Raw genomic sequence first — 27,939 nt, forward strand, 5'->3', positions numbered from 1 at the left:
TGAACAACAGACATTTAGCTTTTGTTCACTACTACTTCATACTTATACTGTGTTTCCCAGAAGTAAACCACTTTATTCTAGAGTTCTGGAATTTATTATTTTTTCTTCTTGTTTCTGATGACCGCAACTATTTTTCATAAGCAGCCCTGTTTCTTTAGTTTGTGCCAGCTATGGAGAAAGGATAATGGGGGGAAAATTAATCACAAATATGACAATGGTAATAGCTGGCATGAATGTCCTTTTCCAATGTACTGCATTTGGCTCTTCAACTTTTTGCAAAGTGCAGATGTCACAGGAAAGTTGTCTAGCTAGTAAAAGATGAAAGGCACCACAAAACAGACGTGTTAGTAGCACGATGACTACTGCTGCTGTTGGAATACAATGGCAGCAACCCTTGGTACTGTTGTCCATGCTTCATAGTGCTAAATCTGCAACTGAAGTCCCTGGGAACTGCATGCCAAAAGTTTTGGTCCTTAACTTCTATTCCTTTCATATCCTTTCTATTTAAAGAGATCTTTTACAAACAAAAATATAATCATTTTATACTCTGCATGGGCTAACCATGTGAGGGCAAACATCACCCCTGTTAGCTTACACCACGTGTAGCATACTTCCCTGTGGACAGCAAAACTCAGCTGAGCTCAGCACCCTGGGTGCCCCCAGGGATAGAGAGGAGGAGGGGGTGCCTGGGGGTGGACATGCACTTTCACCACCCCCAGTGAGGGCTGCCCTGCTGTCACCACTGAACATCATCAACCACCTTCTCCAGAACACCTCTTTTTTTACCCAATGACAGATATTAACGGAGTTAATAGCACAGTCACTCACTGCAAGCAAGCTTAAAATTCAGCACTGAAAATTTGTTAGCACATCTAATTTTGTTTTCACATTTCTGTAAGATACAGTGTGACTAACATTTTTGTAGTGCTAAGTTTTACCTGTTCTGTAGTGCTTCACACTTGTTTTTTATCCAGATGTATGATTTGGCTAATTTAAAATAGTAAACCCGAAATCTCATTAATGAAGCAGAGAGGACAGGACGCGCTTATATTGAGATTCATGTTTGTTTGCGTCAAGAAGAAAAAAGTCAAGTTATAGTTTTGCACCAAATCCCGAGAGATTGCAGCTTGAGTTTTGACTCACCTCAGAGATACTGGCACAGAAGGCAGAGCCCAAATCATATCCTTGTGCCTCTCGTTAAACATCTGGGTTTCACCAGTTCAAAGGGAGGGAACAGAGTGAGGATCCAATCCTGTGAGCTTTTCTTCAGGCAGATTCCCATCACACCTGTGTGAGAATTAAGCTAAACAAGTCAGCTCCATGGTTAACATTTTTATTGATTTTTTTTTTTTTTACTAAGGAAAGCAGTAGACAGATGTCTATAAAACATGTCTAGGCTTAATCTAGTCGGCCACTGGATGTCACTGATAGCCTCAGAAATACAATGGTAGTTTGTAAAAAACCCCATGAACAGGTATTAAAAGAAAACCCTGTACATCATCTATACATTTGAAGGGGAGATAAACAGTGTCTCATTAGCTTTGAAACACGTTACTGCTGGAGTTTTTAAGTCCTTAGTGCAAATATGTGCAAAACTTTCTCACTGTGGTAAAAGAAAAATGGTTTCATAGTAACAGGATAATATACTTACCGTTTCCATAAGCTGACGTAGAACCTTGTTATGATCACAGATAGCCAAACTGGAAACTCACCCGGGTCAAGGTCAAACATTCTGAAGAGTTTAAAATGCATAAAAGATTTTTTTTTTTATTTAGTTCTTTTCTTCCCCCCTTGAATAGTCCCCCTTTAACTCTGGATGGGAACTGACAATCTGTCGAAAAGAAAGATCACATTTGAGCGATTCCTGAGCCAGCCTGAAGCAGGAGGTACCAAAGGTCTGGTTTTGTTGGCTCGGGAGTTGGCTAGGCCTGTTAGTTACTAAAACACATTTCTGGAAAGAGCAAATATGATGATTGTTATTTCCCTACATTTTCTTGGGATAAAAGTTCAATGAGGTTGCATGAGACTGCTGAGTTACTTCTATTGGAATGCCTCAGTGAAAAGAAGTGAAAACTGCTAATGGTAACTATGTGAAAAATACCTTCATTAAACGTTTGAACAGACCCAGTGATGACCAAGTTATTTCCAGAGGACAAAGCAGCCATAGGGTGAGATGAGTTCCTAGCAATACTAGGAAGACAAGGCTCCTGAATGCATGCTGAAGAGCTAGAAGGCTGCTGAAACCAAAAATTCAGGGGTTAATTTTCATACTAAGCTCACATTTAGAAAAACATGAAACAGATGTTCGTATCAAAATCTGGTATTTTTCCGTAAGAGCCAAACATGAAAAAGAAGTGAAGTTAAAGCATGCATGCTAATAGCTCCTTTCAAATAGTTTAGTCTTTTTCAAATGCATAGATGTTCAGAAAATCTCAGTCTAAGCAATTCTGGGTAATGTAAAAAAAAGTCTCTCCTGGCTTAAGCTAACAGAGTTGCTGCTTTATCTCAACAGGAAAGAACTTTTCTCTTGGGGTCTTCTGTCTCACCATCGAATTCTTGCGCTAAATTAACTTATTAATCGACGTGTGCATATGTCTGTATACATAAGGATAACATGTGGCAAACAGGCAACCTGTACAGGGAGATACCGACCATGCCGAGGCAGCTCATGGAAAGAGCGATGCAAAATGTAGTTAGAAGGGTCCTTCGCCAGGTCCCTCTATGATCAAAGCTATAGCGATAGTCAGACATGACACCATAAATGAGAAATGTAGCACAAATAATACAGAATCAATGATGTATTGTACTCAGCATTTCTCCAGCAATTTGCTGAATTAGTGGTTTGGTCACGTGACACCTGGGACAGCCCCTGGATCATTGCAGGCTCTGCAGCCGCTGCCTTCGCTGTACCCCACCAGACTTCGGATGCGGCTCCAGTGGTTGCACGTGTGTGAATCCCTGTCTGTACATCCAGCTGACTTTGAGATAGATGCTGTAGAAGATTGGAGCTGCTGCTGCTACTTTTGTAAATCTAGAGAATATTTAAAAGCAGAAAAATGCATAATTATTTTGGGTAAGGTCAGCTTCTCTGAAACTAGCAGCTTTGTGAATGACGCTGAAGATACTGCTTGTGCAAGCATGTTTTTGACAAAGTCCACTCAGAACTGCTCTACTTTCATGTAACTGCACCTCACCACTTCTACTGGCTGCAGTTGTTTATCCAGAACATTTTTTTCCAGCTGTATTGACTGGTGATTTCAGAGTTTGTGGACATGTTCTGTTTTCTCTTCTTCTCTGTTTGGCCTGTTCTTTAGGTTTTCTTCCAGCTACACAAGGCCATGCAGATCTAGTTCTATAGGGTGTTCTCAGTTTTGTTTTTCTTTCCTAATAATTCATTATGGTCTAACTTGACTGTGAACTGAGGTTCTCCTAAACACATCTATTATGGCTCCAGATCTCATTCCTTGGGAGTGCTGGTACGTTCTTCAGTGACTCCCTTTCGGTCTGTGCAGGGCTGCATGTTCATTGCCATTTTAGCATCCAGCCACCCCGTGCCATACAATTCTTCTGCAAATGTTTTTGTTATCTTTCAGAACCCGGTATCAGTAGCAAACTTTGCTAACTCATTTGTTATTCCTTTTCTGATTTACTGTGGTTGCAAAGCCAATTTTCTCTACTTAGGGACTTTAACAATCTCTGGCAATTTGTTTAAGATTTGCAGGAGGTTTGCAGAATCTATTTTTTATGTTTTGGTAGTGAAGAGTCTGGCAGATTTAAATTGGCATGATAATTATACATGGTCCACGGTAGGGTCAGTGAACCATCTAGGATACGTTGTGTGAGAAATAGGGATGCCACGTGGGGAATGCCTATATCTATCACAAAACCCTATGACTGCACTGTATCACTGTGGCTGATAGGTGAAATGGGAGTGGGAAGGAGCACACCTTCCCATGGTTATGAAGCCATTGTGTTTTTGAGCAGATCGGGTTAAACAACTTAGCTCAAGATGCTCCAAGAGCTGTGCATTGGCACAGTAGGCAGTGAAGTGACAGGACTTGTGTACACAGAGGTTGGGAAAATTAAAACAGTTGGGCAAGAGGGAAGGAGAAGAGACCAGGTACAGTCTTTGGAAATATTAGGCTGACTTTGAGAGCTGCTTCCTTCATTTTATACTGTAAATTGGTATTGCTAACACAGGACTAAAGCACATTTCACTTACTTTGCTATGGAACTTGAGACTAAAGCAAGCAGCTGAATAGGTAATTATAAAGTGAGTTTTTCCTGCTGAAGAAAGAAGAAGAAGAAAAAAAAAAAAACCCACAACTGATGCTCTTTCATACCAGCTAATACTCTTTTAAGAGACCTATTAGTCTCATGGCAAAATGCAGTGCTGTCCAAAGATAGCTTGCTCTGAAGAGTAAAGCTGAGTGCCAGAAACACCACAATTGTGTTGGAATAGCCCTCAGTTTGGCTGGAGCACCTCTGCATGCCCCTATGTTTTCTTCCATGTGCACATTGGTATTCCTAATCTCCTGAATCAAGTATCAGGCCAGTGCCTTAATCTAAATAAGATTGTTAATAAGAATAATAATAAGCAGGTTATAGGTCCCAGTCCTGGACTTAGGCCAGGCTTCTACAAACTACAATATCAGTCAGAGAGTATTATCCCTTGTTGTGTCAGCAGAAGTCCCTGCTGTGGACTTAGTTATGACAAAACTGAGTATTCACCAGGGTAGCTTATTTCACCCATATTACGCAGCAGAAGTGCAGTTTTGCCAGAATAAACATGTCTACGCCAAGTGCTAGGACAGTTCTCTAGAAATAGCTACATCGGGAAAGCACTCTGCTATGGCCCAGGTTTAGGCATAGGGAGATTGGGAGATCCTGCCTTAGTGCAGATAAGACTACAAGGCATAAGGTCAGACAGTGAGAGACTGGGAAATGTCCCAATTCCTAACGTTACTGTCTCCTCGCCTTAGTAGCAGTGAGGTATTGGCAACTTGAGACAAGCTGCCTCATGCAGAGGAGCTACAGGCCAAGGGAAGCTAACTATTTCTGTCTTGTTTAATTTGACCACTTAAACAGTTAATCCCTTTGCAATGTCATTTTTTGGCATAGATACTACATCTGTCTATTTCTGAAAAGATCTTTTTACTAATGCAGCTTTTTAATATATGAAACACTTTGCATCAGATTACAGTGCCTTAGCAGTAGCAGACCACTATCTATAGGCATGCATACAGACAGACACATGGACCTATGCATCCACACATGCACGTTACCTCTAAACATCTCTGCTCTGTCCAATCTCCTAGTTCTTCTCTGTGACGCCTGGTTTTCCCTCTGTGCTCCCCATCAGAAACAAAGCAGAACGTGCCCCAGGCCAGTTGTATTCCTGTATGCTAAGGCTTTATGTACAAAATCCAGGGTGTAACAGATTATCTGTGATACTTTTTATTTGCTCAGCTTTTTTATCTTCTGTTTCACTTGCTGCATTGCTGCCTTATTCAAGCATGTTTAACCTAGGCTGTGCTTTGCTTTAAACCCACCCTTACTTGCAAATACTGGACATACTGGAGAGAGATCAGCAAAGGGCCATGAAGATGTTTAAGGGACTGGAGCATCTCTCATGAGGAAAGGCTGAGGGAGCGGGGACCGCTTAGCCTATAGAAGAGAAGGCTCACGAGAGATCTCATCAATGTGTGTAAATACCTGAAGGGAGGGTGTAAAGAAGATGGAGCAGCTCTCTTCAGTGGTGTCCAGTGACAGGACAAGAGGCAATGGGCACAAACTGCAACACAGGAGCATCCATCTGAACACCAGGAAACATTTTTTACTGTGAGGGTGACCGAGCACTAGCACAGGTTGACCAGAGAGATTGTAGAGTCTCCATCCTTGGAGGAGTTCAAAAGCCATCTGGACATGGTCCAGGGCAACTGGCTCTAGGTTGCTCTGCTTGAGCAGGGGGATTGGACCAGATGACCTCCAGAGCTCCCTTCCAAGCTCAACCATTATGTGATTCTGTGAAATAGGATAGTAGATTAGTACTTGTATTACATTCAGCGGGACATTGGCCCAGGAAGTGAGTTTTTCTTCTCATTTTGTAAGAAGTTTGCGACAACTGCAGGGCACACTGAAATCATTTAAACTTCTGCAGTAATAGCCACTAGAGTAGAGAGTATATAAGAAAATGACTTTCATAATTAATATCAGCATGCACAATCTTGATGCTAAAGAAGCAGCATGTGTAACTAGAAAAATAGATGAGAACAGCAGTGGATTTCTCTTCCACGATTCTTCTATTTATCCCTGCATGAAAGTGATGAAATGTCAGCTGTTTTTGCATGTGTGAAAAGATCTTGCACAGCGGACTTGTGTCTAAGAACATGCACATGGTGTTTTTACAGCAAAAATAATGTTGGTTTGCAATGCCTAGGTATATAGTATTTTTCCTAGAGCTGTGAGAATTTTTTAAAAAACAGCTGAGAAGATATGCATGTGTGTGTGTCTTTTTTCTCCCTTCTTTTCTGAAGAATTTAATTTAATTTTAATCCATTCAGAAATAAGGACAGAAAAAGAGAGGGAAAGGGAGAAGAATGTAGACAAAGGGGGAATGAAAACTGAGCATAATTTAAATAGGAAAACCGAGTTTCACCTGCACCTTGGAGTTATTGTGAAAAGACTTGTCTTTCCAACAAACTGGTATTTATTTTTTTTAAAGTACATACAAGTAATGGGCCATGGGAAGGTTATGGAGTAACAGAGTAGCTAGAGTCGGCTGAAAAGACGTTTAATTTGGAGCTTGCCAGATACCCTTCTGGCAACTTAATATTAAGGTTTTTATATACTGTGGGGTGTATCTTGTTCCCTGGGTCAAATTTGGGTGCATTCTTTTGGTGGAATGCATTCTGTGGCAGCTGAGACACATTATTCTCTGGCTATGTCTTGTGAAAGTAAAAGAAGTGGGCAAGAAAGATGTTTTGAGATAAAATTTGAATGGAGATATTGAGTTTAGACAGTGAATACAGAAACATGCTTTCAAGGGTTGGAGAAGACAACTTAAAACAACAAATTTGCAAGACAAAAAAGAAAACTTATTAAACAGTTATTATAACAGAAAACTGTTATTAAGTTGACACTGGTCAATTTACTTTCTAAAAGAATGTATGTAAAGATTTCATTATATTTCATGTCCCCAACTCTAATGCCACACTATTTAAGTATTTATGTGTACCTTATAAACCTGGTATATTTGATATGTCATTCACTAGTCTATGTTGATTCATTGTTTGGGGTCTAGTAACTAAAAGGTAAATTCTTTACAGATCGACTTCAGTTATTCTATTCTGGGCTTGTTAATACGTTAGCTGTATATTCTGATTGCAATGACTTAATGGTTTCTATTAAACACTGAATAAAACCCCTCTAGGGAAGCCAGCTAGAAATGCATGACTTACTCAGTGTGAGGTATCTGCAGATGATTGATTAGAAAAAATTTAGCAGTTTTGGGCTGAGGAAGAATTTTAAAATAGGTTCATCTCTGAACATACAGTGACAAAACTGTTGGATTGTTTTAGATGTCAGTTAAAATGTTTGTACGTGAAACTAACTTTGTCTTTATTACACATTTGTTTCATAAATTAGAAAAAAGATCTAAGGTAAACGTTCAGCTCATCTGGTTTGTAACAGAAACCATGACTATGGTGGATAGGGTACAAAGATGAGCTCATTCAAGAATTCTTCTGAAACAGTAATTTATCATCCAGGTAATTTTAAAGGTTCCTCATGTTATTGCAAGGGTGGCAGAAGCAGGCTTTTTAAAAAGTATTCTTTGTAGTGCCCTAGTAAGCTGATGCCTAAAATGGAGATTTCACTAATGACAGACTTCCCATCCTTTAAATATTGGGTAAAAATTTTCAGTATAAAAATCTGTACTGAAATGGATCATAGAAAATTCTTTCTTCTTCCACTAAACAAGGATGACTTCCAGTATCATTAGCAATTGTTCCTGAGAAGATTCTGTTTTGGATTATATTATATATACAATGGGAATTTATTTGAGGTTTCCCAAGTTTACTAGTTCCATTCCCATGAGCTAACAGACAGTAGATCAAGTGCTTAACAGTCAAGTATTCCCATGGCAAATATCCACCAACGTCCCTTTCATCTGATGGAATGGCATAGTGCCCATTCTTCTGCTTCATCATTCTCTTTCAGTGCGTAGAGTGTTCCAGGAAAGGGCCATATCATGTATAAGACTATGCGGGAGACATTAAGCCTAATCTTTAAAACCTTATGGGTCTGTTTCGTTTTTTGCTGACCACTGGAAACAATTACAGCACAGACAACACATGAGAATGTCTGACAGCTTCTTCAGTCCCTTTGCACTCAATGCCTTGGTGAGTCTTTAGGTTTTTGTTTATTATAATCGCAGTCCAAAGCCGATATTTGCATCAATATCCTGAAAATATGCAAGGACCAGGCAACTGGTGGTCAAGGTGGCTGTCATTAGATGTTTCTCAAATAGGTAAAATACACTTTTAAACAGATGTTTTCTTATTTCTGTCATGATGCCAGGCAATGCATTAACAGCCACTGATACCCATTTATCTGCATTTTTTGTGCTTGCCATTGTTGAAAGCTCATAGCCTCCGTGCTGATTATAGTTACCACATCTTTGTAAGCATAACTAGTTTACTTGCTATTGTGACTTTATGTGCAGGACTTCCAACAGGCACCATACCTTTCATTCTAGAGAAGCAGAGTCTCTGTAGAAGTTGCCTTCACCAGAACACAAGAGCTAGATTCAGGAATGTACAAATGCCATAAGAAAGGCTGATCTGTTCAGAGAATTCAGGAGCTTCTGAGGGACAGTTTGAAGATGAAAGTCTAGAAACTGTGGAAGTGAAAGGGATGACAACTGAACAGTATAAAAATAATCCAGCTAGTCAGGAAACCAAAGCTGATGGAGAGACAACCAGTTTTCAGGCAATTTCTTGTAGGAAAAGGGAAAAATTATAAATTAGGATGATAGCATTTACTTTCCAGACTGGTTCCAAATCTTGACTAGAAACTAGGTATTATTGGAGATTCTTTCACCTACAAGCTACTGAAACTATGACCAAGAAGAGTGCTGCCGTTGGTAGAGCTCAGGAATAAAGCTTGTGAGGGCTGGGAACTTTCAGGTATGTGCCATTAGCTGGAGAAATTCTTGTCAATGGAAACAAGAAAAATCCCAAACCTTCAGATCTTCAGATTCTTCATTTCTTCATTTTTCTCAATTAAAAAAGGGTAAGAAACTATAGCAGCATGTTGGTTGGTTACCAAAGCATCAAAACTCATAAAGATGTAGGGATGGAGCTAACTAAATTTTTAAAGTTGAGCATACAGTGAGCAGATACTATAATTCTACCTAAAACAAGATATTGACAAGAGGCCTAACTGCTACCATAAGTCGCAATCTGAATGTGCTCCCAAATTTTCCCAGAATTTTTCTCATGCCCTGGATATTGGGGATGCTTTACATCTTGTGAGACTGGCAGGATTGCATCAAGTGAGACCAGCCGTATGATAACTAAACAGGATAAATGCTGAACAGAAAAGAAGTTTCCAAATTTATTAACATGGATAGTTGTACTTCTAGTGTGCTTTTCAAAGGTTTGGTATCTGTTTATTTTTTAAGTAAACAACCTAAAGTGTTGCTTCTTGCTGAGACTTTTGCAAACATCTTTGTTCGAAAGTGGCATGAAATTCAAAGAAAATTCAGATGTTCTGCAGACGTTATTATTGATGGCTCTACTTTAGGCTTTGACCCCATATATATTTCATGCAATAGCTTTGTCCCACTCTAATTGACATATAAAAAGGCAAAAGCAAAGAAACATTAAAACCTCTGAATTTCTTAAATTATAAAAAAATATTGGATTTCATTGGAACTTTTTGTTCAAAGGTAGTTTGGTTTTCATACTCCCTGAATCAAAGAAAATTTCTTCGGATGCATTTTTAAAAAATTAGTTTAATCAGACTGTATTCTGTACCTTTGATCTGGTGTGCCTGTGTCTGCTTTCTTGAAATACCTCATATATAGAGGTCTTTTGATGCTTTGAGAATTTTAACTTGAAATAACAAACATATACAGCTAAATTAATGTGAAATCCTGTTCTCTTTGAGCATGGACTTTGAATGAGACAAAGAAAAGGTCTGGCATGTTTGAAAGTAGTATTTCCAGAAGGATTCAGAAGACTAGTACCTTGCTGTAGCTTGCCCAAGACTGTCTTTGTATTGTTTCTTTATAAAAATAGCAGATTCTTGCAAAAATAAGCAGTGATGTTCACCCAGTCTTAGTACTCCTTTCTATGTAAGGTTCCAGGTAGTCCTGTTACACTTAGCAGATGAACTGGTTTAATGTATAACTCTGCATATAAGTGGAGTAAAGAGAATAAAATAAGAACGGGCAAACTCTAGAACTAATGCAATGTTTCTTTTGCATATGTGAATGATGATCCATTCTTGGCTCAAGAATAATATAAATACACATTCCTCAGAGGAGAGATGAAGGATTGACGTGGATTTTTCAGGGAATTTTTTTTTTAAAGAGGACATCTTGTTGAAAATGACTGAAATAAAGTACAGTGGGTAGGTGTGTATTCTCTTTCTATCATTCAAATGTCTGAATAGTGACTGCTGTTAGTAGGAAAAAAAAAGATGGCAGTTATTCAGGCACTGAATTCATATGCTGTTTATAATTACTTAAACACTGTAGTTCTTCAAGAATAAATTATGATAGTAGAGGTTGCCATCATGCAAAAATAAAAGCATACTAAGCATACTTATATAGCAATCATTATTTTGCAAAAACTGATTTTACTTCACATTAAGATAGACTCAAGTCTCTTATTGGTCTTCAACAAATCACAGATTGTTCATGCTTAAGTACATACTGCCAGGAGCAGTGCTGGCATACTGCAGTGTTTGGGCTGTATGTTCATACTCCATTAGGATCCCTGGCAAAAGCACAGGCATAGATAAATTGGCTCTTTTGTATATCCACCTCAATTTGTTGGTCTGCCAAAAGGATGCTTACTGATAGGTGATGTAACTTAAAAGGTGTCAACAAAGAAAACTGGGATGTATAAGGGTAGCAGATTAGAACACTGGTCCTGCCTCGAGTGTAAGTGCTTTGCTCTGTGGGAAGTCCTACTCATTTCATTGGGGTGGAATAAAGTGCCATTCAAATTTGCTATGACATTATACTCATATGCTATATTAATTAATTTTCTGCTCATTTTAAATCAGAGATACAGCTGTACTAGACCTGTCCCACATGGGTCATGAACCAGCTGCTGATAGACCCCTTTTCTCTTAAGTTTACCCTGAGCCGAGTGGGCTCCAGGACTGCCCCTTCCCTAAACGCCAGTAGACACCTAGGCTGCATCTCTCTGCTCTAGAAACGGGGTCTCTCAGTTCTACTGCTGAAGGCTTTGGGGCCAGTGCTCTTCTTGCAGATTGCCCAATAGCTTTGGCATGGGTTTTTCCACAGCTTCAGGCTGTTCAGTCTGCTTATGGCACAATTATTTTATAATTTAGATAGTGCAAGAAATTTAATGAGCAAGATGAAATCAGAAGTCACTTGAATGTATTTTCTTCCCATGATTTCTTTACTTGTCTTGGAAATTCCTTGGGTTTAGGAAGCCAAGATGCTTCCTCTCTTCTGTTCCTTGCAAAGCTTCTCCTTCAGAGCCTGGCATCAACCCTTTGAGGCTTTGGCTCCTGCTTCACTTTTTGTCTCCTGTCATACTGCATTCTCTGTTTCTCTTCCTTTTTCTTTTATTCTTTTTCTTTTTTTAAAGGTGGTGAGAGATTCTTTCATTTTGAACTGCCTCAGCCCCTTGGTGAAAGGATCAAAGCTTCCCACTTTGCTCCGTCTCCCTTTGCTCCTTTGCCTCCCCTCACTTTCTTTCCACCCTTCTGCTCTTTTGGAGTTCAGAGATGAAAAAACGGTTTTGTCCTAAGTGGAGCAATCTCTTTGCATAAGGAAATTCTCTTCAAACGGATGATTAGCAAAGTTGAATGGCCCTCAAGTATTAATCCTACGCCAAGCATCAGAATTTCTTCTGTCACCACCTTTAGGTTTTAATTCAATGTAAAACCAAATACAAATGAGACACTAATAAAGTTCCAGTCTCTGAGTGGAGCATTTGATCTGACATAAATATCATGTGAAACAGAATGCTTAAATCGTATGTGGAAAGACACATTGAATCATCAGGCATATGATGTTTTTAAGCTCTGTGAATCTCTTCACCTGTATCTTTCCTGCATGTTTGTACATCATTTACTGCTTTTTTTTCCCCTGGAGTATGGCAGTGGGATAGCATTTTTTACCAAAGAGGGATCTTAACAGAAAACATAACTGCATTTACATGGGATTTCCAGCAAGCATTCAGACATTCCTTGGCTAATAAACTTATTTACCACAAGCGGTAATGTGCAGTTGTGCATTCTTAAACAAGCAAACATCAGTTTAAAATAGGTTACACAAATCCTGTGAATACAAGATGAATCTTGCATACTGTGAACTTTCATATTGCTTTCTTTTATTGTTTTGTGTATCTCCATGGGTGAAAAAGAATTTAATGAAGCATTGCAGTAAGGGAAACTCTCATACCACTTGCTCTCTTCCCACCTTACTGTGCCTGAGATAAAATGTTCTCCAAGGAGACAATCTGATAGATACCCAGCCTCATTGGTAGTAGTTTGTCTACTGTATACCCAAATTGTATTTTGCATTTGTACTGTCTTCTGTCTGGCTTTTTAAAAAGAGGTGGGTGCCTTTTGATACTTACTTGTGGATGCTATCTGACTGGAGACCAAAGCCAAGCCCTACATTTGCCTGGCTTAAACATCATACCGTGAGAAAGCAAGTGATGACAGCTAATGCATAGAAGAGACCACACTGCAGCAACGATGTTGTTGATGGGTTAACAGGTTTCTACAGCTCTACCCTCCTTCTTTTGTTGGCTCAGCACTTCTGTCCTGGATATATTGGCTGCAATGCTATTTGTTAGTAATGGTTTGCCCTGTCACTCCCTCCCCAAGGCAACCCAGGTTTATAAAGCCTTAGCAGTCTTCACCAAATTGAACAGAACTTGGGATCCCTTGGGTGAGACTAGACTGATCCACATGGTCCCGCACTCCTGTTACCCTCCTTGAATCTATGAGAAGCTGTGCCAGAGGAAGCATGGTGTTGTGTGCTCTCTTTTATAACTAACACATTTCTCCTATGTACAGTGCTTACCTTCACTCTAACTTCCCAATCTCAGCAAAACTCATGTGAACACAGATGTGAGGTCAGGAGGAATCCAGCTGACACTGCAGCAAGGTGGGGCTCCCCGCAGGTCCCAGTGCCAAGTTGTTTTTGTGATCCTCACTCCTAAGGCGATTCTCTGATGGGCAGCATGGCGGCAGACCTTCCAGGCAGCAGCATCTTCCACTCATAATTCCATTTGCTGTTTGAGAACATGCAATGTCCTGGGTTAATAACGTGCATGAAAGTCAACAGGACAGAAAATAATCGATAAACTTATCACAGAGGGCAGTGAACAATCACAAGCATAGGTCTGCTTTCAGCCCCCATGCTATATCACAGCTTGACATTCTTTGATCACCAGTGGGAGATCTGACAAATGTTAAAGGAAAACAAGGGGTAGGTTTTAAATGCTTGTGAGAGATTTCAGTTCTCTGGAACCTGTTTATCTAAACCAAAGCAAACATTATCTTCTGAATTGTGCTTGTGACTTATTTCCCATATACACCATAGATTAGTAAAGCATGTTTTTAGATTTGTTGACATTTAATAAAAGCTAAACACTCCAGGGGAAAATAAATAGTTTTTATTCTGTAGCCATAGCTAAATTTCCTTTTGGTTGGAATCGTAGCTGGGTGCTCCTAGCATTTATATTCAATTAGAATCAAACACAGCCAAGAAAATTGAAATCAAGAAGCAGGCTTGTATCTGTATATGGAGACCATCATTCTATCATATTCTCACATGTATTAGGAGAATAAAATACATTCCTATTAATTTTACTTGTATTAAAGTCTTAAGGAAACCTGGCAAAAATATAGATTTGCATGAGTAATCAGAACAGTCATTTGGAGGTTTAGAAACTGAATCATTGACTTAATCCATATGTTTTAGTTTGGATCTCTGAAACGTACTATGCTTGTTCTGAGATGAAAATAGAGCAGTTTTATGAAAGTCAACTGGAAAAAATATAGCTATGTTAAACTTCAAGCTATCTGAAAAATAAAGCGTGAAACAAAATATGTTACATTTATTAGCAACATTTGAAAGACAAGGCATTATTGTGAGGTTATGCTAATGCTATTCTCTTAAAATTTTATTTTGCACTTCTGACGGTTGGACTTGATAATCTTAGAGGTCTTTTCCAACCTTAAAGATTCTATGATTCTATAAAATATAACATAACCCATTGGATCTAATTGTACAGAATTATTGATGGGAGAATATCTGCTGGTGTCACCACTCTGTGTGTATTTACATTCGGCATTGTAAGGGTTTAAAAAAAATGACACCTATGAAAGCTGTAATACTCACTAGCAAGTCCTTCCACAGCTTTCAGGTCTGGCCAAACAGAAGTGTTAAAACACATTTTCACCTACGAGCATTCAAGTTGATCACTTAAATGGCATTGGGAAGCATCAGACAGCATATGACTTAAAAATGTAAGCATTTTATGAGCATTTAATACAGGAACAGATATGTACATGCACACACATGCATAAACTTTTCATATTTAGTGTTAATTTAGGAAACACCAAGTAGAAAATGTCTTCCCCTTTTATAAGGTTCACATGCCAAATAATCTTTAAAGTAAGCATATTGAACTGAAAATGTATTTTCCAGTTTATTTGAACTACAGAGTTCCTAATGTTACATGTCGCTTTACCAAAACTGATCTCAGATTTGTGTTCTATTTTAATCATAAATTTTTTCATTTGCATTATCCTGTGATCTGCTGCAAACAACCAACTCCACTTACTGCTGCTAAAACAGGCTCGCTGTTACATGAAAGGATAGTGCTGGTAGTGAACTGGATATGAAAGGCTTGTTCTAGTAATAAGAAAACCTTTTTCTCAGGACCATTTTTTCCTACTGTTTCATAAGAAGGAAAGATCAAACACCATCTTAAACACAATAGTTCTATGCTTCGGCAACAAAATGCTACTTCATAATGCGGAACCAAAAAGAAAAAAAGTCTGTTGTTCAACAGTCTCTCTGAAAATGATTTGGCTTCTTCTCTCATCTCGGTGTATAATGAACTACAAATCTGTGCCCTATTACTTTGTAACTCTGCACACGCAGCCTCCCCTACATGTCTTCCCACCATCAGACATTTAAGTCCTAGACTAATAGCAGATCCACAGTGCTAGTACATGTTTCTCTGGGATTTGGAAAAAGCCTTTAAATAGATTTTTATTGGTTTTTAAGAACAAGGTTATTTTGTGTTAATAATGGGCATACATTAGGCTGTAGATAATTGCTTTATGTAACTTAAAGTTTTGCCTTTCAGCTAAATAAACACTGTATGTGTTCACAGGTGTATTGTCCTCAAGGGCATTCTGCTTTTCAGGGTGGCAGCTGCTGCCAAGGTGTTGCTGATACAGCTCTGTGTATAATTTATTGGAAACAGGTGCTGGCTTATGATGAAGATAGACAGGAAACTAAAGCAGACAACATGTTTAACCACCATTTAAAAAGTTCAGGTTCAGAAAGACAATGTGTCTGAGATGTTTGGTTGATGTTGCCAGCGTCTTAGTGAGAGTTTACAAGCTCCCAGAAATCACCATAAGGAACAGATTGTCCACGAACTGCAGGAATTGCATTCTAACGAGCATTGCATGCGATGGCGCCAGTGCTCATTGATTACACAAATCCTGTCATTTGTAACTAACAAAAGTTATAGAACGTATTCCTGGGCTGATGTTAAAAATGACTTTGAAATGAGGTTAATACCTAGAAGAACCCTCAGGCTGAGGGATGCTGTGCAATACATAACACTGTTATGTGCACATGCACACTGGGACATTTGCACATTTGCAGGATGCTACAACTTTCCTTCCATATTTTACTGTGTGAGGACTGTAACGAATAATTGGTAAGCACTGATACATCAAAGCAAAACTGGAAATCTGATTCAAATTTACAGAGGAAGGAAGGACACTCCGGAGGAGAATTCCTTTGCCACCAGTAACTTAGCCCAAACCTATATAATGCCTATGGCAGATGAGTGGGCTACTGTATTATGGGCTGCATAGCACAGTAAGGGAGCAACAGAGCAGAGACTGGATCCAGTGCACGTGGGAATAGGTGGAAAGCCTTCTTTTGACCTCAGTGGGCTTTGGATTAGATCCCAGGAGAAAAAAATTAACGTCTTTATTTTCTGTGGCCAAGTTAAACCATTAAAGGTACTTAAACGTTGCTTTTTCCTCCCCCCCATCTTACTTCCCTTTGCTTTTATTGTAGTTTTAAACAACATTTTTTAAATAAGAAACTTTCAATACGAGTTCATGAGGATGTTTATTCATGGACAGCAGTTTGCATATTTTAGCAAGTAATCTCCAGTTTAATCTCTAGTCTCTATAAGATACATATGTAGTAAATATGCATACTAAATATTTTTAAAAGAAGTTGTTAAAGTGTGTGCACAGTTCCTAAACCTCAAACCTTAAATATCTCAATGATTTACATTTAAAAAAATACCCAAAGGCATTAGACCACATTATGGACTAATAGCCTGCCAAATTTCATTTTTTTTGGAAATGTTTGAGTTACAATATATGAGTGTAAAAAGGCAACTGAAACAACAAAATTTGGTCAAGAAAATATTGACCCCAGGCTGAGACCTTGTATGCCAAAAAATGTTGACAAAACTTTATACCAACCCTAGCAGGCATGTCATGTTTAATATTGGCAGTATATGGAAAAAACTTTGGCAATTTAATGCTTGTATTAATTTGAAAAACTTTTATGCAGTGGGTATAAGCTTTTACATTACCATTTCTAATTTATACCAGCCTTCCTTTTCTTTCTGAAAGGATAAATGATCTACAGTAGTGGGGAGAGAGGGGCATGGAGAGAAATCCTCCAAAAATATAAACCAATGAAGCCATTTGCTGTACCCCACCCAAACCCACATACCTGAGTTGGAGTGATCACCCCTTTCATCTGATGGATAATTCCATTTTCATGCCATTTACACTTCTGGATTATTTTTTCACATAAATTTTTCATAGGAAAGCAAATAGCTGAAATAAAAATAAATCAGTTTTAAAGAAATATATGTAGAAAATCTTTATTTATATTAAACCTTCCTCAAATAAATATTCCGTTAACAAACTTGTGTAAAGAATGATAATGTTTCATACCCTACCAAGTGATGAAATACAATGCCACAAAACAAGTGGAGAAATTTGATGATTGATTATTAGACTCCTTAAGCAAATAAATGTGCACTAGTTAATGATAGTTCTTTGTGATGAGAGTTTCACTGTGCCAGCGCTCCGTAAGGAAATAAAATGAATGGCAGGAATTGACCAACTCTCTAACCTAATGCTTTACATTTTAGAGGTCTACTCTCTACCAACAAATTATTCTAAGCAGCATGGTAGTTTGAGCTCACACATTGTTATATATAGTCGGAAGGAATTGTGATGGAGCTGTGAGTCATGACCACATGTGAACAAGTTGTGCCCTGATGGTTAAAGAAAGAGTAAAAAGGCCCCTGCTTGATTACTAAACAAAACCAAACAAGCCCCATAAGATCAACATTGTGGCAGCTGAGAAGGGGCAGGGCAACCCTTTTCCCAGTGTTGGCTTCGATCATTTCAAAACATACATTCCCAGTTACGCACCCAGGTTGTTTTCTAGCCAGGTACTGGAAATAATAATAAAAAAAGGATAATGTAGCCATTAAATATTTCATTAGGGTCAATGGTTGTTCTAGGATACGTAAAATCTACCTGTATGGTCTGAGCACACCTGCTGACCTTGCTCCCACTGGTCTTAAATCAAGGCTAATTCACAGGACTACCTTCCAAGGTTATGAAAACCCAACCTGCAGTCCATCCTAACTCAAATCATGAAGGAAATTTGTTAACATTGTCTACCAGGACTGTTCACCTTCAGCTAAAAAGGTTCGTGACCTGAAGCATTGGGCGACTGCACTCAGCTAGAGGCATACACTCAGCCTGCGCCATGATAACCCACACATCTGCATGGTCTTCCCTAGGTGCTGCTGGGACCACACTCAGATGGCATTAGTGGGGAGGGCTGGGTGTATGTCAGGTGGACTCCCTGCTTCTTGGCATTACTATGATGGGTGACTCATTCAACATGGTTGAATAAATGGTTATAAACAATTCTAAATGAGCAATTACAAATTAATAAACGACTGAAACTCACTTCTCAACAATATCTGTAGATATCTGTGAAGATTTTGGTAACTCTGCTTTCAAAGTGGTATCCCCAGCAGATGTTATTTTCCAGTATTGTTGGACTTAAGAGTTTTGAATGAGGTATTTTATTTTGCATCAGGTTAGATGCGTCATATCAAAAGTAATCAAAGTCAAAATAGAACACTTCAGTTTTGACAAAGTAAAATGATTCAGCCAACCCAGTGTGAATTATTTTTCTCTGACATTTTTCTTCATTGAACATTTGGAAAGTTTGGATCTTTGATGCAATTTGGAACAAAGCCATATTTCGACACCTTGCATGAGATGAATCTCCTATATTTGACAGAGCTCTAATTTGCATCTTTTTCTACCATGAATGGAAAAAACCCAAAGGGTAAACAATTGTTCCCCTGTTTTACTCATTGAACCTTGTCGAAAGTGAGCTCCACTTGAGCAATAACTGCAGCAAGCTTGTACTTTATACCCATCATTCATATTTTCATATTCAAGACATGAAAACTGCATACTCCCTGCACCATTCTCATGCCACTGGTATGTCAAATTCAAAGCTTACCCATCTTCAGTCCCTGCAGAACGACTGAAGGCAGTTATTTTTTTCCTTCTTCCACCTCCTTTGTTAAACAGGAAGACAGTACATGTGAAAATATAAAAATAAAAAAGATCAGAAATAGTGAATCTATTAAGGTATCACCAAGGTGCAAAAGGTAAAGTTTTCTGATCACTTTAGACAGGGACAGTGGAGTGCAGCAGAAATAGGAGAAGGGTGGCTAGAGTTGTCTTGGTGAAAATGTGCAACAGCTTCCTCCTCCTCAGATGTGGTGGAATTCATGCCAACAGTCACAAAGTTTGATTGTGACAAACATCTGAAGGCATTGCTGAAGAGTGAGAAAATAGTTATGCCTGGAGATGAATGGAAAAGTCAGTCATCCCCAGCTGTACGTTGAAAATCTGACAGCAGACAAAGAGCAGGCTTTGGGCAACACAAAGCAAGAGCTATAGACTTCAGACTTCCTGGAATTTAAATAAAGTTACTGAATAATATATGTTTATCTTAGAGATCATTCTTAATTTGCCTGATTCAAACCCTTTTGTTCCATTCCCTGCTCTGAACTGCTACAGAAGCCAGCAGCATCTCTCAGAAACATGGGTGGCTTTTCACGATGTGTCAAGCACATGGGAAGGTGCTTTGCTTCACGTATCAGCTAATGCTATGCAGAAGATAAATGGGAATGAACAAATGAGCAGTAGACAAAGAATAACAACCAGCATCTTGGCTCTCCTCACAGGCACTGAAGCGACAAAGGGATTTTTAATAAAGTTAAGGGTGCCCTAAATAAAAAAAAAATCATTCACCTCCCTGGTAAACGTTGACATTACCATTTTCGTTGAGGTCATTCAGGTATCTCAGCAGTGACTGCTTCTCTTTTGTGGTTGAGATTTGCAAATGAACTGCTTCAAAAACCTCTACTATATTTGTAACTGAATTCGAAAAGGGCTCTGGGATTCTGAAGAATGAAAGCAGAGGAAAAAATTAATTAAAAGATGCATTTCTAATTAAAATTCTAACCGCTGTTCAGATTTATGTATTTTAACAATTAAGACCTGTGAAAAGGAAAATGAGTTGCCATTCTCCATCATGACAGAAATACTGAAATCCACCTATTCACCCTCATATCTCTTCATAGCCATGGAAATCACAAAATCCTGCCTTTGTATTTCAAGAGTAAAAAAGGCATTTTGCACTGCACAGTGAAGTATGAATAATATTTACTTCTGGATTTGTATGTACACAGTAAGTAGCTACATGTTTGCAATAGTTCATTTGCCTTAACATGTCTGCAATGCAAAACTTGTGAATTATGCATATCACTGGTGCCAGCAGTCTTAAAAAGTGACTAAAATTCTGATGCTTATGTCTCTGGATACATGTCTGTCTCTAGAAGAGCTACAGAAGAGACTTAAATCTAAAGATGATTTCAGGAGATCAGATCTACCGGATTAAATGATTCTGCACCAAATTCAGTGACGGCATAAACGATGCAAATCTTTTTTTTTGAAGGCAACAGGCTTTACACCTCCTTATTCCACCACTCAGTTTATGTCTCAGTGCTTAAGATGCTTGAAGAGGAATTCACATTTACACAAACAGTGATATTCCTTGTAATTTTAATGTCTTTCTTTCACAAATCCAAACATGACAGACATCTTGAAAACTAATTGGAATATTTTACTCTTTTGCATAATGACCAAAACAAACATTTTTGTGGGAGTTTTGTTTGTTTGTTTTAATGACAGAATTTGTATCTGTTCATGACAGGGTTAAAAATGTCTGTACTTTCCATGGATATCTTATACATTAGACACAATCCTCCTAATGATTTTCCTAGGTCTCCCTTGCTGGCATTCTAGAATATAAATATAAAAGTCGCTTTAATTTTTTTCTACTTAGAGCTATGAAAAGAAGACGTGCTTATAATATTTAAAGAGCAAAAATAATTTAGTACATACCAACTCAGTTTTGTGCTAAGAGGGATGATACCATTCCATAGGTCCCAGTCTGTCTTGTCCATACTGAAGTCGCAGTGTGTACTCCATGAGTGCTTATTTATCTAGAAGTCAAAAACATCACACTTTTCAGACGATCAATCCAGATTATGTTTTAAGCACTTATGAGACTTGCTTTATGAAACAGAATAATGTGTTAGAAATGTGACAGAATATGTTGTCTAATTATGCAGCTACCACATATAGCATGGGAGAGAAAATTTCTATGTCATCCTCTTTGAGTTCATACTAAATGAGTTTATCTTATGTTATCTTTTTATTATCATATTTTCTTGATAGAGGTTGGGCCATCTTTAGCAAAAAAGAGGGCAGCAGAAAGTGGCAGAAGACAACTAATTCACAATCCACCCACCTTTCAGGCAGATTTACCTCTGAGCCATTCTCTTTCCATCGCCATGGATGTGTGAATGATTTACTCTGCTTTTTTGTTCAGGTAGGAACAGTGAGACTAAGACTATGTGTATCTATTTTGTAGAAAATGAAGCATAACTACATGCAATCAAGTCTTTGATGTTTTGAATCCAAGAATAGTGGAGCAGTAGGTGGTATGAGGGTCCGGACAGGTAGTGCTGACAGTCAGAGTTTCGGTATTTCTGACATAGAGAAACATCACCAGCACAGCAGGCAGTTGCAATCGTCTCACATAGAGGACATGCCCAGGGAAGTTCAGAGCCGTACCGACTGCCTCGTGCTCTCAATGACTTAATATAATCCCTAGCTCTTGATTTGTGCTGACTCAATAAAGCTACACACTTCTTATCCTTATTAGTGACTAAGATATTTCCTGGAAAAACTTACATTCAGTGTTCAGAACAGGTCCTCCTGTCTGGAAACCTACTTTTTAGGCAGAGTCCACAGAAGTGGCAAAGCTGCTTTAAAACACCTCTCTGATATCTCATCTGGAGATGCACTGGGTCTTTTCTGCTTGATTCAGAACTAGCAAAGAGAGAACCAACCTGAAATTACACCAGCAGGAATGAAATTCTCCAGGGACTATTCTGCTGACAGATCTATTTTGAAATACTGCAAATTCTGGCTGTCTCCAATAGCTAAAAAGAGCAGATGTCCTAAAGTGGCTAAGCAGCATGATGACTCCCCTATACCACAGGATCACCAGATGTCCTCTGCAGGCAGCTTAAAGATTGCTTCTTAGTGCTGGGCCAGAGGAAAGAGCTGAGAATCTGGCATGGCTTTAGAAATTATTTTCCTCATAAGTGTATCCTGTGGTTTTTTCTTTTCTCCAAAACCAGAGTCCTGTTTGAAAATACAGCCTTTAAAATATACAGGCAGAGATGAGTGTGCAGCCTCCTTTTATTTCAACTATTTCCAGGGCTGGTCCTTCTGCAAAGCCAACAAAGTTGGTGCCTAAACTGGAAGGATCCTGTTTTCTCTTGGCTGTCTGACCCAAATGTCATTAATTCTAGCTAAAAGTGCAAAGACCTTAGAGGAAGGAAGACAATAATACCTCTAAGCAACACAGTACTGGAAAAAGAAAAGAGGGTGGGGAAGAGGCCTCAAAGGGATTACAAAACAAAGTGAAAAAGAGTTGAGACAGAGACCATAAGACAGTACCCTTGTGGGACAGCGAGAAACTCAGGAGAAACTTAGTTCATTCTCAACAGATGTTACTCCAAAAAAGCCCAGGAAACCTTGTTGTAGATGGACTCCTGGGCCCGGCCCTCTCTGTCAGGTAGGCCGCTGCTGCCCAGCTCCCGCCGCTCTGCAGCCTGCACCAGCACGTACCAGCACGCACCGTGAGGAAATCAGCTCAGTGGTTTTCTTTCTAAATGCTGTCCTGCCACGTCCATCTTCCCCACATGTCAAACATAATGTTTAAAGTATCGAACGAAAGCAACCCGTGAAAATAATGAAATCCATGAAACTGTGACTGATAAGACAAAAATGCGGCATTAGCTCTGACTGTCCACAATTAAGTTTTCAAAGGCCTGACTGCTGACTGAAAATATTAACCACTCTTCTTCTTCCAGTTTTGTTTGGAATGGATTTGACAATTAGGGGTGATATTCCTTTGTCAAAACAAGCCTTTTGTTAAGTATTTAACAGGCGCTCTAGGGATTCTGGCAAAGTGCTGACTTTTTGTACAGTTTATCTGGAGAAGAAACCTACATTTTATCAGATGATACCGTAAACTGAGATGAGAAAACAGTTTACTCTTGGGTTTTTTTTTTTGTTTTCTGATTCAAGAAAATAGTGAATCTGCACATGGGATAAAGGGAATCTAAACACAGAAAAATGCTCAAAAATTTAGATCAATGCTAGGAAAAAGTTTTAAATACAGTTAGATACATGTCTGTATACACACACCAGTATTTTTTATTGTATACATATCTTACATTTACACACATCTCTACATGCAAGATTTATATATGTCTTAAGACAAAGTTCTAAGACACATGGGACAGCACCCCACGCTGACTGCTGAAATAGGAAAAGTAGGAAGAAGCTGGAGGGTAAAACTCTCCACAGTTCCCCAGGAGACCCACCATGTCACAGCATTTTTAAAACATACTGTGCACACAAATCCAACACACACAGACTTATAACTTTGGAGGGCAAATCAGTTTATGGTGGATGAGCACAGTCAGCATGATCCATGTCACCTCATTCAGTGCCTTCTGGATCGTCATGTGTGTGCTGTGCTTCAGCAGTACCATGAGGCATTGCTTTCAAGCTGGTTTTTTTTCACAATCTCCATTTCCTCAAAGACATTTAAAAATGCCTACTGCTCTGGAGTAAAACAATGCCCAAAGTAAAAAAAAAAAAGAAAAAAAAAAGAAAAAAAAGAAAAAAAAAGAAAAAAAAGAAAAAAAAAGAAAAAAGAAAAAAAAAAGAAAGGTATTTCTTACAAGCAGGAAATTCCAACTGGTTTGATCTGAGACCCAATGACACCAATGGGAGCTCCATCTCTGCCTTAGAGTAGTGCAGCAAATGAGTGGCTGATCCTGTCAAAAGGGGAACATGAGTAGGCCTGAAACCTTTATAATGGATCAGAGTAACCAATTTTTCAATAAATTAGTTTTAAAATCCATAATTACAGACTAATTTTGCATTCAGTTAAAGCAACAGGTACTTGTAAACAGAATTGTGATACACAAGATCATCACAGGAGCAGTGTGACTGGTAATGTTTTGGGGTTTTTTTTAAAGGCAGCAGACGTGTTCTTGGTATAATATCAGGGCAACATGTATAAATAATCCATAACTTAATTTCTGCAAAAGATATTGAGGAGGTCAAAGTAATATTTTTTCCTCTCTGTGAATGGAGTTTGGATAAGCATCTGAATGAAAGAAAAACTTCTCAGCAATGAAAGACACTCTTTTTCTTTTACTTTACTTGATCCACCCAAGAAGGAATATAGTAAAAAAAAAAAAAAAAAAAAAAGAGTCTTAAAGTAGTTGTCACTTTGAAATTTTCCAGTGTTTTAATTAAGTTACAGAGTCTGGCAAAATTTGTCAAACTTTCCCTTTGAAAATAAAGGCGAGATTAACCTTCAAGGAAGCTTCCCTAGGTTGTTAGTACAGCTCTAACCCAAAGTTGTGTTAAGTAGCAAGGTAAGACTGGGTGTGTTTCACATTCTCTTGAAGTTGGTGGAAAGACTCTTATGGTCTTCAGTGGGCTTTGATTCAAACTCATAATTCTAAATTTAGGCTCATTTATAATTGTCCCTTTTCCTCCACTAACTGCTCCATAATTAGCATTTTTTTTTGAATCAGAAGACACAGAGAGAAGTATTATACCTGTCTCATGTATATTCATGCTTAGTCAGTAAAAACACCTTTTCACGACCTTTTGAAGAATGAGAAAAAGATCAGAGGCAAACAAAAGCTGAAATAAAGCTACAGAGGGGACTCAGTGGCTGATGCAAAAGGAGAGGACATAGACTGAGACAAAACAGCATGAAAGAGAACAGAGATGGCGGCATAAAGAAAAATAGGTCAAAATTCAGAATTTCATTTCCTTGGTTAGAACATTACTGAAGTTAACAGTCTTGCACTAGATTTAAATTAGCATAAACAAGGACAGAATCTGACGAAGATTGACACTGGCACACTGAATGGTTAGTCTAGCCCTAAAGTGTGTCTTCTGAGGGGTTTTAAGAACTAATCCCTCTTGGTTTTGTCAGTCCTTATTCAGGAGTAAGAGCCGAGCCAAGAGCTCAGAAACTGGTGGACTCTGCAGAATCTAGTGGGAACATTTTTGTGGCTGCTATTCCCAGAGCTTTGCTTCCTTAACAAAGATTTGTTCTCTTTTAAGAATAATACTTGAAAAGGACTGATGTCCTAAGAGAAACTGCCATTAAAAAGTTGATCTTGTGCTTTTCTTTGGTGCAACTTTAAAGGTGAGATCTGCATTCCACAATGTGAAGACAATAGTCCAGTCCGGGCTGATAATGTGATTTGGCAATGCGAAGCTGCATATCAAGACCTTAGCTCTGGGCTGCACATGCGTTATTACACCCAGTGTTCTGTATGGGGAAACAGCTGAAGTGGGTTTGGCATATAAGAGGTAAGAAAGCCCAAGCGACTGAAGATTCCATAGATAAACCTACATTGTCTACAAAGGGAAAGCCTTTGGCATGCTAGATAATATTTGAGATTAATTAACTGTTTAATAAAGCTGCAGCCAGACATCTTTAATCCAAACACCTTTGTAGACCACATTTATATGCAGAGCTGTGGGCAATTACTGAAAGTATTATTCCATAATAAGAAAACAAAACTCATTTATGAAATAATATACATGTGTTAATACATGAAAACAAAGAATAATATACACTTACATATAACATAAAAATAACTGTACATGCCAGACACTTTTGACAAGATCTTCTGGACACTTAAAAATCACAATAAACATCTGTTTTATATCTGAATGCCAAACCTTAAAAAAAGCAATCTCTTGTTAAAAGTCCAACTCCTTATTTTAACTAAATTACCAGGTGTTTATAAAATATCATTCTCTTGTGAAGCTACAGTAAACAGGAGAGATACAAAACCCAGTAAATCAAGAGTGCAGGCTTTGGCTCTCAAGATGTCATTGGTAAGCTTCAAACTGCTATGTTGGTATGCATCGGTGCAGTGACATAAGTATGCTGACCATTTGAAGGAAAAATGAGTAAGTTTATGAGAATAAGTAGAAAGTCCAAACAGCTCATGTTTAAACAAAGGAAAAAAAAGGACAATGGAAAAGGAAACAAAGAGGAGCTTGAGTTGAGGGTGTCTTGTGGTCTTTACTGGAACATACTAGAATAAATGCTCTGGGCTGTAAAATAGCACCATTCGGCACAGAATGGATTAAATTCAATCAGAACATCTTTTCTGATCTTTTGATTACATATGAGCAGTGTTTGTGATTATGTCTCTTTTTTTTGGCAGAAAACATCAAAACATAACATGACATTACTGCATAACATGGAAAACCTTCTCTTGCTTGTTTATATGTACATATACGTATATCAAATTAGACAGTGGTCTGCATAAATTATCAATAAAAAATACAGAAATATGATAAAGAAAACTAAGGAAATATGTGTTGCTAGGAACAATAAGAACGTTTTTCAGGACTATACTGTCTCCACTGCAATTCCTGAAAATGGTATGAACACATTACTGGATTGTTTAAATCAACAGTGTTATTAATATTATCGATAAGACAGAAATAATACGTATTATAGACATATGCAGACACACACACATACTCTGCTGTTTAATATTTGAAGAGAAAAAAGATGACACATTCATATGCACACTGATAATAAACTCCCTTGCATCACATTGCCCAGGAAGTCACTGTTAAAATCCTTTTATTAGAGATGAAATCCAAAGGTTGCTAGAGAACAGTAGAAATATGCAACGTTGCCAAAAGCTGAAGAGAGGAAGCAGAATGATCACAGTAATTACAGGTCAGTTAGTCTGGCATCAGTCCCAAGCAAAGTAATGGAAAAGCTGATAAGGGATTCAATTAGTATAAAATTAAAGGATGACAGTATAATTGGTGCCAGTCAAGACAGCTTTATGGAAAAATAAGTCTTGTCAAACAATTTGATGAAGGTAACTACACAGATGTAAGTCTTGCATAAGACACTTGTCTCAGTAACTCACTATAGCCTGATTAAAGCATTAGCACTGAGGATAGTAGTTTATGGGAAGAGTGGAGAATGAGGATAATACCTGCACATGGTAGCACATGCCAGTTTCCTGCCTGATATTGCTCTTGCTATCTGTGGAGTCGGGCTAATTGTTGTCAGGTGAAGCAAGCAGGAAAGGAGACCAGAAACAGTCTCCCACCAGAGCACCATGGCAAGAAACCAACAAGAAACAGGAACGAAATCCTGAAAGCAGCAGCATTAACTTCAATAGGGATAGTTTTCATACAAGGTTTGTAAAGAAACCAAAACCTAGGAAACTTCTGCAGAGTTTGTCTTCAAGTAGAACATGTATTGTGAGACATGTACTTAAAATCTGGATGGAGATCAGAGTGTCCTAAAATCTGAAGTTCCGTCCAGAGTAATGGACAGGTTCAACTGCATTGCAGACATAGTGTTTGGGGGATTTGTGGCAAAATATATAGACTGATTCCTTAAAGTTACAACAGGAGATCTGAATCATAGTGCATTCCAAGTCCTACTGAACAACTAAGTCTAGTCCCAACAAATTTTGTGCACGTATATCACAACACAGATGCTTTCATGTCTCAGGTCTCTTGGGAACACTCTATGTTTTGTCTGCTTCGTTTCTTAATGATTTGCAAACTTTTAAAACTTGGCTGTGTTACTACTTTTCTTGTGGGTTCAAAAAAAGACAAAATCCATAAACCTTTGATCCACATGCTACAAATATACTAGGAAAA

At 38.4% G+C, this 27,939-nt stretch overlaps 1 long non-coding RNA gene across 4 annotated transcripts in view; it reads right to left on the reverse strand.

Moving 5' to 3' along the window:
• The window catches only part of LOC129211566 (uncharacterized), a 44,459-nt gene extending 30,834 nt beyond the window's left edge, over positions 1-13,625 (reverse strand). For 3 of the 4 annotated variants that reach the window (XR_008578867.1, XR_008578870.1, XR_008578869.1), the window contains exons 1-3: positions 13,301-13,625; positions 1,652-1,732; positions 1,144-1,287 (exon numbers count right to left, since the gene is read on the reverse strand). This is a non-coding gene — a long non-coding RNA (uncharacterized LOC129211566). The remainder of the gene's footprint in view (positions 1-1,143; positions 1,288-1,651; positions 1,733-13,300) is intronic. The other variant, XR_008578868.1, reaches the window with a different exon arrangement.
• Between the last annotated feature and the right edge of the window lie 14,314 nt (positions 13,626-27,939).

Source organism: Grus americana, chromosome 11 (assembly GCF_028858705.1).
Source record: "Grus americana isolate bGruAme1 chromosome 11, bGruAme1.mat, whole genome shotgun sequence".
In the NCBI taxonomy this organism is placed as follows: Eukaryota; Metazoa; Chordata; class Aves; order Gruiformes; family Gruidae; genus Grus; species Grus americana.